At 52.0% G+C, this 13,391-nt stretch overlaps 1 non-coding gene across 1 annotated transcript; it reads left to right on the top strand.

Annotated features, from left to right (window-relative positions):
* The first annotated feature begins 10,694 nt into the window (after positions 1-10,694).
* Positions 10,695-10,848, top strand: LOC146802237 (5.8S ribosomal RNA). The gene has a single exon (XR_014968355.1). It is a non-coding gene; the product is annotated as a 5.8S ribosomal RNA (ribosomal RNA).
* Positions 10,849-13,391: the final 2,543 nt, after the last annotated feature.

The raw sequence follows: 13,391 nt of genomic DNA, 5'->3' as shown, positions 1-13,391 counted from the left end.
TTTGTCATTATTTGAGCTGGCTTCAATCCAATTTGTGAGGGATCTTCTCTTAGCATCTCTTAGGAGGTGGTGGTAGTGCCTGAGGGCAGTCTTGCAGGTTGCTCTGGCATTGGCATCGTTGTTGGCTCTGCATTTCCTTTCCAGCTGTGTGCAGTATCCTTTGGTGTCCCGGAGTTTTTCCTTTTACCAGGAGGCCTGTTTGTTGGTTCTGCAATGTTTGTGGGTTTTGATGGGTGACAGAGCATCAGCGCAGTTATAGAACCGCTGGTTGAAGCTGGTGATATCCTCATCTAGGATGTTGGTGGTGTTGGGCTGGTTACTTTTGAGTGTGCTTCGCAAATCAATTTCTGTTATTCTGTTCCAGTTCCAGCTGGGTTGGTTGGTGTTGATGGGAGCTTTGGTTAATGGTGTGGAGATTATGAAATTAATAATATAGTGGTGAGTCCATGTGAATGGCAAGTTGGAGTGGTAGGTGATGCAGTTGTCGGGGCGAAGATTGTGTCTAGCGTGTGTCCTGCATTTTTTGTGGGGTTCTTGACAAGCTGTGAAAGTCCTATGTTGTGTAGACTCTTGAGGAGGCCGGTGGAGCAGTGGTCCGAGGCGTCCTCAAGGTGGAAGTTGAAATTGCTACGAAGTAGGAATCCTTGGAGTTGATGGTTAGGGAGCAATGTAGTCTGAGATGAGGTTGCTGAAGTTGACTCGTGGACTGGGAGGTCTTTCAGCCAGGTTGTCCTTCAAGGTGGGGCTGCTGTTTGTTTGTAGGTTGAAATGCATGTGTTCCAAGAAAGGGATGTCCTGGTCTGTGGTAGTTCTGCATTTGAGGGTGTCTTTGTATATGATGGTGAGTCGTCCGCCGGGTTTGTGGAGTCAGTCCTGGCATACAATTTTGTATCCTGCTGGGATGGCAACAGCGTTGTTGGGAGTTGAGGTAGGGTTCAGCCAGGATTCCGGAAAGAGAAGGTCTGGTATGCTATTGCTGAGGAGATCCCAACTTTTGATAGTGTGCTTTTTGAGTGAGCAAGTGTTGAAGAGCATGCATGTGAGAGTTCACTGAAAGTCAGGCATGGTGCTTGGTGAGGTGACGTGGGAGTCAGAGTATGGGTAGCGTGTGCTGGCGAGTTGCTGCAGGTAAAGTGACAGTGTGAGCAAGAGAAAGGTCTTCTGCTGTGGGGCACACTGTGGCAGCAGCGGGGGCATAAGCGCGCTGGGTTGAGCAAGTGGATGGACGCTGCAGAGTTGGGCGGTGGCTGATCCGACCAGGGGTCATGGCGCTGGGCCTGGTCCTGGTACAGATGGGCACAAATGGGCTTGCCTTTGGTGTTTGTCACGCAGCGGCTGCCATTAGGTAGGGCCTGACAGTTGGGGAGCAGAGGGGGGCTGTCGGCAGGGCTATGGAGAGGCAGAAAAAAGACAGATTAAGGAGCAGAAGATGTCAGAGAGCAGGTAAAAAGCGGTGGGAGGCAGGAGGGGGAAGAAGTGCGGAGGGGGGTGGTTGTGGAGGGAAAGATGCAAAAGTTACAAAAGTAAGAAAGAAAGGCACAGAAGTATCACAATCATATGAGAATAAAAGGGCACAAAATCAAGGGAGATGAGTAAGAAAAAGAAGCACAATTGAAATGGAAGAGAGAGAAAAAAGAGGCACAACAGTAATGACAAAGAATGAGAAATAGAGGCACAAAAGTAATGAAAAAGAGTGAGCGAAAGTGGCATAAAAGTAATGGCAAAGAGTGCAAAAGAGGAAGAAACGTGCAAAAAAAGAGTGAAGGAAAGGCACAAAAACATGTGTGAAAGATAAAGGCACAGAGGTGTGGAAAGGAGAAGCACAGAAGTTCCAGAGGGTGCAAGAGTGAAGCAGAGAGAGCAGTAGAGCTTGTGAGAGAGGCTGGAGGAGAGTGCTGAGAGAGGCTGCAGTGGGGAGTGCGAAGCGGGGCCTTGAGGCGCAAGGCCAGATCCGAGAGGGCCTTAGACTGGCCAGAGGACCAGTCCAAGGTAAGTGGGGTGCGGAGCTGGGGCCTTTTAATAAAAGTTCACTTGATTCTTTAAAAAATCCCTCTTTGTTAAAGTGCACTCAACTGTTAATGTAAGGATGCCTAGTGGTTCAGGTTTTCCAACAGATAACTCCCTTTCACATGTTTGCAGTGGCTGCTTTATTATACTTGTTCCTACATTTTTTATCAAATGTCTGAGCGCTTAGTCCTTGAGGTGATGATATACATAGGACTCAGAAACTATGGGCCTCATTACGATGTCGGTCGGAAAGGCTCCAAATGGCATTTGGATTTTACTAACCCATTTCTCCGACCGGCTCGGAAACATTTCCAACCGACTGATTATGATGGTAGGTAATTCTGACCTGGTTCCAAACTGGATTCGGAAACTCCGAGGTGGCTCGAGCTGATTCATAAAGCTCAATGTACAGCGTTTTCGACCAACCGATTACGATGTCAGATTCCAACAGCCTTTCCGACTCGGTCTGTTCGACACGAAAAGGCTGTCAGAACTTGACTTTGGTGGCCCCTATCAGGCCCCCCTTCATCCTGAGGCCTCCGGCTGGGGGCTGTGGAGGTGCCCAAGGGACCTCTCGGTAGAACCAAGCACAGTGTGACAGGCACCATGGGGTGCCCGCCACAGTGTGCAAAGATTTCCACAACCACACCTTTTTTTAATGGGAGCCTGTGTTGTAGGTCAGAACACAGGCTCCCATTGAAGTCAATGGGAGACTTTGCGATTGGTGTTCAGAAGCATCAAATTTGGTTGGTTGGAAACTCTGAACACGAGTCAGTTGGAATCGAATCCTACAAGGAGTTGGGTGGTTTCGTTTCTGACCGATATCGTAATCAGGCCCAAATTGTTTTTTTATACGCAACCCAATCAATGCAATTATAACGATACATGTTTCTCCAGGGGGAGCGTTCCATATATGGCTAAAATTATTCCCAGGCCAAACTAAATTTCATATACAAGGCTTTTGCTAGTGAAGCCTCGACATCATACAAGTAGAATTCGAATGTTGGTAAGATCTTACCTATTCAGAGTATAGCTGTTAAAGAACCTTAAGACACACCAATTTTTCTTGCAACCATAACTTATACATAGCTTTACTTATATATAATGCAAATATAGAACTTGTGGCATGCCTATCTTTTTCACAAGACGTTTAACATTCTTAAACTAGTCCAACAACCTACCTCCCCTGAGCCTAAGGGATCATGCAAACACTCTCCAAAGTGGTTCAGCTCTGGTGTTCCCCAGACCCTCATCTAATCGAGGTATGTCTGAGCTTGGTTAGAGAAGATATATTAACGATGCCCAAATCCACAAACAAGGGAACTGTTGGTGTGTTATGAGGTAGGAACAAAGTTGTTTCAAAAAGTCATTCTCACATATAGACAGATATAACATCATCATATCTCCAAATTCTACTCCCGGTAATGAGTTTTTTGGCACTGAGCTTTCTAAAATTTACAACCAGGGAAATCAACTCCGTGGTGAAAAGTATGGTTGCACCTGTACGCTGGGCCAAAAGGTCCTAGGCATTTTTATATTTTAGGTCTGATGATATTCTTAGACCCAACTTCCCCCAAATCTTGGACTTTACTATGGTTGTTCCTAAATTACCCTTCTACGTCTCAGAAGTCATCAACTTTTCTTTAGATGTGTTGATTGCTACCCCTTTTAATCCGCAGAATTCCCAAAACATGTCTAAAAGGTTCCGTAAGCCCCTTGGTGTCTTCGAAACCAACAGGGCATTATCTCTAAATAAAAAAGAAAATATTTTAGGGCTGCCCAACATCGGGGTCTTCCTTTGTGTTAGTGCTCATAAACCTCACATCTTGAAAAAAGCAATGAAGAAAGTGAGCAACTCGCCTTTATTGACGGGAAATTGCTAGGGATGTTCCCCAGCTGAACACCAGCGCACCGTGGCATAGTTTCCATGGTGCAACTTATTTAAAACGTTTGACTGGACAGACGGAATACGCAGATCCATAATGAGCTCTGTAGAATAAAGTCAAATCCAGACCGGAGATTAGCAAGCACTACACTTACCCAGCATGCATTGGTCCACTGCACTAGTCTTCTTTCTAAACCCAGCTGGGACTATGAAAGAACAACAATCTGTTTGCCTCAGGATTCCAGTCTAGCTAATAGAGCAAATGCCCCAGCGCCTTGAGCCCCTCATGGGTGATTTGCGGCGCATTACTAATCTTTCATTGTTTGATTGATGCAAAGATGCTTTGGGAATTGTCTGCCCCGAGTCTAAGGGGCAATGGAGGTGGTGACAGGAACAGAAAATAGGGCTCAAGGTTACTTGTTAACTTTTTGTAGTTTCCATTCCTTGACCTTCTCCTAGCCCCTCAGAAAGGAACAGGAACTTATAGAGAGGCTAACGGGGGGGGGGGGGGGTCACAGGGCCAACCGAGTGATACCATTGGGTCAAAGGGCATGCAATGTTACTTCAACAGGTCTGGCATGCTGGCGCATAGACGACCACGGCAACATGTTTCATGGCATTAAGACATGTAACTGTATCTAGCACAAATCTTAATACAATATGCAATATTTCAGAGGAAGTGACACCTAGGGACCATATAGGAGGTAATGAGTCTTATACTAGAAAGAGCGATTTCTTGCATGTCTTAAAATATGGCAGTCAAAATCTGAATCGTCCATCTAATCCCCAGAGTAACTTTGGGCCCGCTAGGCGTCACTTGGTACTTCATAGTTAATTTTTAAAGACACATTTTCAAATAGAACAGAGCTGCCTCCTTTCATGTTCTTGTTCTGTCTTCAGTATGTGCAGAGAATGCTCATACATCTGCCTGTTTTACGCTCTCTTTGAGTGTCCTCAGACCTTGCTTTGGCATGGCATGCTATATAAACACAGGCATTCAGCCGTGTGTGCGCGCAAAAATAATAGAGCTCCACCAGATGTGTACACTGCAGTCTGAGCAGTAATCTCCAGGAGATGTGCTGAAAGCCCTCCCATTCTTTGTGCTATTATTCCGCCTGAGGTACTCCTTTCAACATTTCAGTGATTAGTCTCCATGTTATCATTATGTATTTCAAATTTCAACAAAACCACTTATGTTTGCAGAACTGCTTGTCATGGGAAAGGTGACAAAACAACACATCTTGAAAACTATTTGCAGCTTGTATGATGGCAAAGTAAGTTCTATGGTCAATGCTGAAATATGTAGAGATCGGAATGCTATGAGCTTGAATTGTGGCATACCGACTCAACTTTCAACCAAGCAGGGTAAATTGAGTATTAAATTGGGTAACAAAACAATCTACCTATGAAAAGACCGTTTTCTACCTAATTCTTATACTGTACTCGCAAGATAATAAAATATAAAAGGTTCTTCAAGACTGTTCGGTACAAAAATAATGCAACAGATGCATGTTGCTGATTAGTCTCTAGCAGTTTTCAGGCTTGTTGGGTTCTTATTTTTAAAACATTAAAATAAAATGATAAATAATAACTTGTTTCATATAGTGATTCACCACCACGTTTCTTAGCCAGAATGTCCTTCAAACATAAAACCTTGGCTAAAATCCTCACATTTCTGTGATGGAAAGTTCTGGAGTCTGCGGGATTCCACACAATTCCTACCGTCCAGCATTCCTGCAGTTCTCCCATTAAAAATGGTACCCACTTCGGTTGCTGGGCCTTCTGTAACGGGAAAGGCATCGAAAAGCAACTTGGAAGCATGAAGGCTTTGTCTTGAAAATTGACCCAGTCTGTTGATGTAGGGACCCATGGTAATTTGGCCCTGGCCGTACTGCCACTCAGGGAAACCTACCAAACCTAGGCATTTCTGAAACCTAGAAATGCAGGGGAGTCCAGGGTGGTGTGACTTGCATGGATCTCACTAAAGTTTCTTGCCCAGAATGCCCTGCAAACATCAAACGATAGGTAAAACCACAAACTTTCCTCATATGTATGCAACCAAAAGTTCCAGGTTCCAGAGGGATCCATAAAATTCATTTTGCCCAACATTCTCTTGCTTCCTCATGGTACCCCACTTGTGTGGGTGGGCCCATCACCTGCTAAAGCTGCTGGTCAGGGACTGTGTGAAGTCAACGTGGTTCCAATGAGGTCCTGACTTTATAACAGCATAGGTCCACTCCTGTGATGTGTGTTAGGGCCACCCACATATGGGGGCAGTGTTTCAATTCAGAGAAGTGTGGGAATGCGGGCTGGTTAGAGTTCAGCTATTAGCTGGAAGTGACCCAGTTTTCTTTCACATAAATATGGGAAAATACATTCTTTAACTCTTACTTTTGTCGAGGTTCCTGTATCCTCATGGTTCGGACGATGCCAGTAATGGTCCACCTCTCAATAGCTACAAGTCTGTATTGCTATTCCAGAACAGACATTTGAAGTGATTAAGTGGGGGGAGGAAAGGTAAGGAACAGCAGGGAGGGAGACCTGTAAGAAAAGGTGCACACTTAGTAATTTACACCCAAACTGTCTCAATAACTTATCAAACACCCTGGATGCACTAAAGTACCTCTGACGTAAATAAGTAAAATTCCACCTTCTAGGCAGAAATGCACTGAGGATCTTTAAAGTGTGGTGCCGCTTTTTGCAACGCTGCAAGAAGGGAAAAGTCTAGAATGAGATTGGTGACAACTTAAATCTCTAAAACTCTTTCCGTGCTGTTTTCCCTAAATACTCTTAATTCTGAATAATGTTTGGAGCAAAGGGGAACCCAGAGAAATGTTACTAATGGCTCTGAGAAGTACGAGAGCCTATAATCGAAGAACAAACTAGACAGTGCAATGTGCACCCTTACCGGACCGAAACCGCATACTTCTTTGCCACGCAGGAACAGATCCAAAAGAATTGGCCGCGTCTGCTGACGATGAAGCGATTATAATGGTAACAGGTTGACGCACTAACGCATGCATGTCATTTCTGGTTGTAATGCCTAATGGGAGTTGAAGTCCATTCCTTCCAGAATGATTCTACCATGAATCCCTAGTGTCTAGTAGGCTATACACCCCAGAGCGCATATTGGAGTAAACTCTCAAACTGCCCGTCATGGGAGCTGAAAAAATGTAGAGCCCTTCAGAGACTGAGGGTACAGCCTAATGCTACTGCCTCCTATCTCATTTTCTTTATTTATTTCAGTCAGCCCTTAGGGGTCTGAAAGACTGGGGGACCATTTATGGGTGGGAGAATGGCCAAATGCCATGGTAGGCCACCCCTCCATTCTTTTTAATAAAAGCCTTTTCCTGGTGGCTAGTGGCTTCCACCATCCTGAAAAGCATGGACTGGGAGTAATCCCCCTAATCTGCCCTAGCTGGGTCCAATAGGGGTCAGACCGGATGCCAGTGAAAGCCACTCCACCCATTTTTTTAAAGCGATTTTCTGGTGGCTTGTTGGATTTCTGCCCCCTGCGGGAGGGCAGATTTTGGATGAGCCTACCAATCTGCCTCTCAAAGGGGCAGAAAGCCTGCTGAAGCTTTTAAGAGTAGTGGCTGAGCCTTAAACGTTAGTGTAAATAGCGACTTTGGCATAACTCTACAAGGGGGGGGGGCTTCCCACTAGCAGATGACACAGGTGAACTCCGTTCAATGCACCAGCGATGCATATAAAAGACAAGCCATTGTAGTCCTGCAAAACTCTGTTCAATGTGTAATTGACATAGAAGTATTGCTTTTGCGTTACTAATAATCCCATAAAGGGATCAAGGGCACCGTGGAATTAGCAACAAACCTTACTTCCTTATTCACAGTATCACACACTCTGTACTAAGAAGAATGAACACTTTTATGTTAAAAGTATTTATTACTACATGGGCAATCTTTTTCTTAGTACATCTACACAGAATATTGTAAAAAATAGCAACAAGACACGTTATAAATAACGAGAATAAACAGACAAATTCCAGCATTATTAAAATGTCATTTAAAATATTATCTCGAGCCTAACACCCTAATGCCTACTTCTATGCGCTATACTATGAGATCATGGAAGGCAGAGCAACTTGCAGTCTGGAGATTCTTTGGGAGCCTCCCCACCCCGGGCTCCGTCCTGCGTCCTGCCGCTTGGCAGGGTTCCCGGGACGGGGTCCAGTGGGCCCGGGGAGGCGTGACCTGCGCCTCCGGGCCTGGGAGCCCCGGCTGGGTCCAGGGGCCCCGCCGGGCCCCAACTCGGGGGCTCCGGCCCTGGGCCACAACCCCTGGCCTGCAGCACTGCCAAAGGCCCGGGACGGGGTTCCGTTGTGCCCGGGGAGCCTCCGAGGTCCCCGGGGAGGGTGGCCTCCCCACCTCGGGCTCCGTCCTGGGTCCTGCCACGTGGCAGGGTGCCCAGGACGGGGCCCGGTGGGCCCGGGGAGACGTCCCCTGCACCTCCGGGCCTGGGAGCCCCATCTGGGTCCAGGGGCACCGCCGGGCCCCGGGTTGGGGGCTCCAGCGCTGGGCCCCGTCCCCCGACCTACCGCTCCGCCAAGGGCCCATCGGGTTCCCCTCGCAGCCTCCATGGCTGGGGCCCAGCTGGGGCCCTGGGCCTCCGGTCCCCCATGCCCCGGCACCTGCTCACGCTTTCGTGGGGTACAGAGCGACCAGATGGCTTCCCTTTCGAGCCCGGCCATCTGGTCGCGCCTTTCCCCTCGGCCATCTGGTCACGCCTATCCCCTCGACCATCTGGTCGCGCCTATCCCTTCAGCCATCTGATCGCGCCTATGCCCTCGGCCATCTGGTCACGCGCAATGCTTTCCAATGGGGCAACCAGATGGCCGGGTTTGCTTGGAAGTCCCGATGAGGGTCCATTTGCCTCCCCGATCTCAGCGAGGGCTCCAGGAGGTCGGGTACATTCGCGCCTTGGGTCCCCTCTGTCACCTTGTGTGCACGGATTACAAGAAAGGGGGGTAATTTTCCTCCGGATTACTAGGGAGAGGGTCAGTCAGACCTCCGTGAGGTCCGGCGATTCCGAAACAGGTGAAGGCAAAACCCGGGCCCACCCGCCGGGGCCCCCAAGGGCCCGGGTACACACCTGCCTCTCAGCCCCTTCCCGATGGTACTTTCTCTCTGAGTTTGCTGAGTCAGACCTCCGTGAGGTTCGGCGATCCCGAGACAGGGGAAGGCAGCGCCCCGACCCACCCGCCGGGGCCCCTGGGGGCCTGGGTTTGGGCCTGCCTCTCGGCTCCTTCCCGATGGGCCTTTCCTTCGAGCCCGCTCGCCCCGGGAGCAGGCAGGGATGTGAAGCCGCCATCCCCCCTGCGCAGGGCGGCCTGCCAGGGGATGCCCCGGCCGTACTCTGATCGATTGGGCACTCTCGATCCGTTTAGGGATGGACTGCTTGGCCAGCCTCGGCTGTTGTTTCAAGCAAGGAGCTTCCTCCCCTTATGGACGTTCGACTCGAGGGCCTGCTGCCTGGCGGGAGGCCCTTCACCCTACCAAGCAGAGCGAAGGCCGAGCCACCCCGGCATCTCGTGCCCCCCAGTGGTCTGACCCCGAGCGGAAGGGGTCGGATGGCACCAGGCCCTCGGACGCTGCTGCTCAGCAGGTTCATAGGCCCGTGCGCCACACCGTCACCCCTCTCCGCCCAGCACATTTCCGCAGCAGCTTAGAATGACCATTCCAAGGGGTGCTGCCGCCACCAGGCGGCGGCACCCCTACGTCCCGCTCAGGCTGAGCCTCGGGTGCACGATGGGTTGTCGGGGGATGGGCACGCGGCCCCCCAAACCCTGTCAGCAGGTGCGACTACCTGGTTGATCCTGCCAGTAGCATATGCTTGTCTCAAAGATTAAGCCAGGCACATGTAAGTACACATGGCCGGTACAGTGAAACTGCGATTGGCTCATTAAATCAGTTATGGTTCTTTTGATCGCTCCATCTGTTACTTGGATAACTGTGGTAATTCTAGAGCGAATACATGCCGACGAGCGCTGACCAATCCGGGCTCCCCCCAGCCGCTTTGGTGACTTTAGATAACCTCGGGCCAATCGCACGTCCCCGTGACGGCGACGATACATTCGGATGTCTGTGCTATCAACTTTCGATGGTACTTTCTGTGCCTACCATGGTGACCACGGGTAACGGGGAATCAGGGTTCGATTCCGGAGAGGGAGCCTGAGAAATGGCTACCACGGCTACCACATCCAAGGAAGGCAACAGGCGTGCAAATTACCCACTCCCAACTCGGGGAGGTAGTGACGAAAAATAACAATACAGGACTCTTTCGAGGCCCTGTAATTGGAATGAGTACACTTTAAATCCCTTAATGAGGATCCATTGAAGGGCAAGTCTGGTTCCAGCAGCAGCGGTAATTCCAGCTCCAAAAGCGTATATTAAAGTTGCTGCAGTTAAAAAGCTCGTAGTTGAATCTTGGGATCGAGCTGGCGGTCCGCCGCGAGGTGAGCTACCGCCTGTCCCAGCCCCTGCCTCTCGGCACCCCCTTGATGCTCTTGACTGAGTGTCCTGGGGGTTCGAAGCATTTACCGGTTGCGGGGCTGCCTGCTCCCGTCGCTCCGGTAGCCCCCTCCCTCGCCCCTTGTGGGCTTCCGGTCTGAGTGCCTGGCAATGTTTTTTTTCTCCCGACAGTGCTGTCTGACTCCCAGAGGCAAAGCCTTGAGCGGGGCTCCCGGGCCGTCTCCCTGCGCGGGCGGTGATAGGACAGCATCGCCTTCCTCCCGCCTCTCCTGCGCCTGCAGGTGGGCAAACATTTTCGAAAAGTTGCCTGTAACTCTTGGCAGTGGAATACTCGGCTCGCGCGCCAATGAAGAACGCAGCTAGCTGCGAAAATTAGTGTGAATTGCAGGACACATTGATCATCGACACTTCGAACGCACCTTGCGGCCCTGGGTTCCTCCCGGGGCTACGCCTGTCTAAGGGTTGCTTGATTGTCAATCGCCCCGGGGCTTCCCCGGGACGTGGCTGGGGGCTTCGCAGGGTGAGCTCTGCTTCCCATTTGTACCCCCACATGGTCAGACCCCCTCAATCGCCCGTGACAGGGTCCCTCGCCGGGTCCTGCCATGGAGGTACGCCGCCGGTGCGCCTGGCCCCCGAGAAGGGGCCTGGTGACCGGTCCGCCCCGGGCCCATCCCGGGGCACCTGGCTGCGTGCCGCATGTGGCTGTCCATGGTGTCCCACCGGCTGCCTGCGCGCACGTGCCTCGGGCGCCCTCCTCTGTGGCCGGCTTCCCGGCGAGGGCGAAACCCCTCCAGACATGATCCGGGGAAAGAGGGCGCGCGCTGCTGGGTATGCTAGGCCCCTGCTCCGGCAGGGGTCTGGCCTTCCCCGACTCCCCCTTAACGCTTGTGCGTTTTCTTTCCGACTACGACCTCAGATCAGACGTGGCGACCCGCTGAATTTAAGCATATTACTAAGCGGAGGAAAAGAAACTAACCGGGATTCCCCCACTAACAGCGAGTGAAGAGCCCAGCGCCAAATCCTTGCCCGGTGGCGGGTGCGGGAAATGTGGCATACAGAAGACCGACTCCCCGGCATCTCTCAGATGGCTCAAGTCCTTCTGATCGAGGCTCACCCCGCAGACGGTGTTAGGCCGGTAGCGGCCCCCGGCGCGCCAGGATCGGGTCTTCAAAGAGTCGGGTTGCTTGGGAATGCAGCCCAAAGTGGGTGGTAAACTCCATCTAAGGCTAAATACGGGCGCGAGACCGATAGCCAACAAGTACCGTAAGGGAAAGTTGAAAAGAACTTTTAAGAGAGCATTCAAGAGGGCGTGAAACCGTCGAGACGTAAACGAGTGGGGTATGTGCAGTCCGCCCAGAAGATTCCACACGGCGGGAAGGTCGGTGGCCTGGGAGTTCCGGATCCCCTCCGCGGGACCGGCACCCGGGCCCTACCCGGCCCCCGCAGGGCACATTTCCTCCGCGACGGTGCACCGCGACCGGCTTCGGGTTGGCTGGGAAGGCTTCGGGGTGGCAGGAGGCCCTCTGCTCCAGCGGAGGGTATTACAGCCCCCCTGGCAGCAGCTTCATCATGTACGCGGGGCCGAGGGCGATTCAACTGCCTCTGCGCCCTCCCCGGGCAGCTGTTCCCGGCCACCCCTCGGGGCACGGGGGCAGTTGAAGGGGGGACGGGGCCCCCTGCTCCCAGCACGACTGTTGACTGGGGCGGACTGTTATCAGTGCGCCCGACCGCGTCACGCCACTGGGCGGGGAGGCCCACTCCGGGCGCCAGGGGTCTGCGGCGATGTCGGTTACCCACCCGACCCGTCTTGAAACACGGACCAAGGAGTCTAACATGTGCGCGAATCGGAGGACCGAGCGAAACCCTGTGGCACAATGAAGGTGAGGGCCGGCATGTGCCGGATGAGGTGGGATCCCGCCACGCTTCCAGCGGCGGGCGCACCACCGGCCCGTCTCACCCGCTCCGTCGGGGAGGTGGAGCATGAGCGTGCGTGATAGGACCCAAAAGATGGTGAACTATGCCTAGGCAGGGCGAAGCCAGAGGAAACTCTGGTGGAGGTCCGTAGCGGTCCTGACATGCAAATCGGTCATCCGACCTGGGTATAGAGGCGAAAGACTAATCGAACCATCTAGTAGCTGGTTCCCTCCGAAGTTTCCCTCAGGATAGCTGGCACTCGGAGCCCCCAGTTTTATCTGGTAAAGCAAATGATTAGAGGTCTTGGGGCCGAAACGATCTCAACCTATTCTCAAACTTTAAATGGGTAAGAAGCCCGGCTCGCTGGCGTGGAGCCGGGCATGGAATGCAAGTGCCTTGTGGGCCACTTTTGGTAAGCAGAACTGGCGCTGCGGGATGAACCGAACGCCGGGTTAAGGCGCCCGATGTCGACGCTCATCAGACCCCAGAAAAGGTGTTGGTTGATATAGCAGGACAGTGGTCATGGAAATTGGAATCTGCTAAGGATTGTGTAACAACTCACCTGCTGAATCACTAGCCCTGAAAATGGATGGTGTTAGACCCGGCCTTGTGGCATGGCCATCCCTGACCTCTGGCCACACCCCCTGACCCGTACACCTCATTCAGTCCCTCAGTTCACGGCCTAGCCGGTCCTGCCCACCAGGACCCACACACACCCGACTCGGACTTCCCTGTCCGTGCCCTCCATCTTCCCAGCACCACCGGGCCCGCGTGCCCACTTCCTGCACCTACGATGGCCGCCCGGCCCCAGCACAACCCAGGCCTAGAGGCGCCACCCCGGCTGGGGAACATCGCTCTCCCATAGAGTGAGAGAGGGAGGAGCAGTTTCCATCACACCTCTGGCCTCCCCTCGGGAGATGGGTTTCGATCGGCCCTCTGGCCTCCCTGAGGGCTGGCTCCACGTCTGCTGGGTGTCTGGGACTCCTCCCGACCCGGCCCTGAAAAGATCAAAGGACAACATGGCAGGAAACTCCAACGAGCGGCCCTCAGGCGCTAAGACCCCTGCCTACAACGACCCCGGACATCAAAGAGGA

Source organism: Triturus cristatus, chromosome 8 (genome assembly GCF_964204655.1).
Source record: "Triturus cristatus chromosome 8, aTriCri1.1, whole genome shotgun sequence".
Lineage (NCBI taxonomy): Eukaryota > Metazoa > Chordata > Amphibia > Caudata > Salamandridae > Triturus > Triturus cristatus.
Note: the sequence above shows the minus strand (reverse complement) of the source record. Positions and strands in the feature narration are given on the sequence as shown.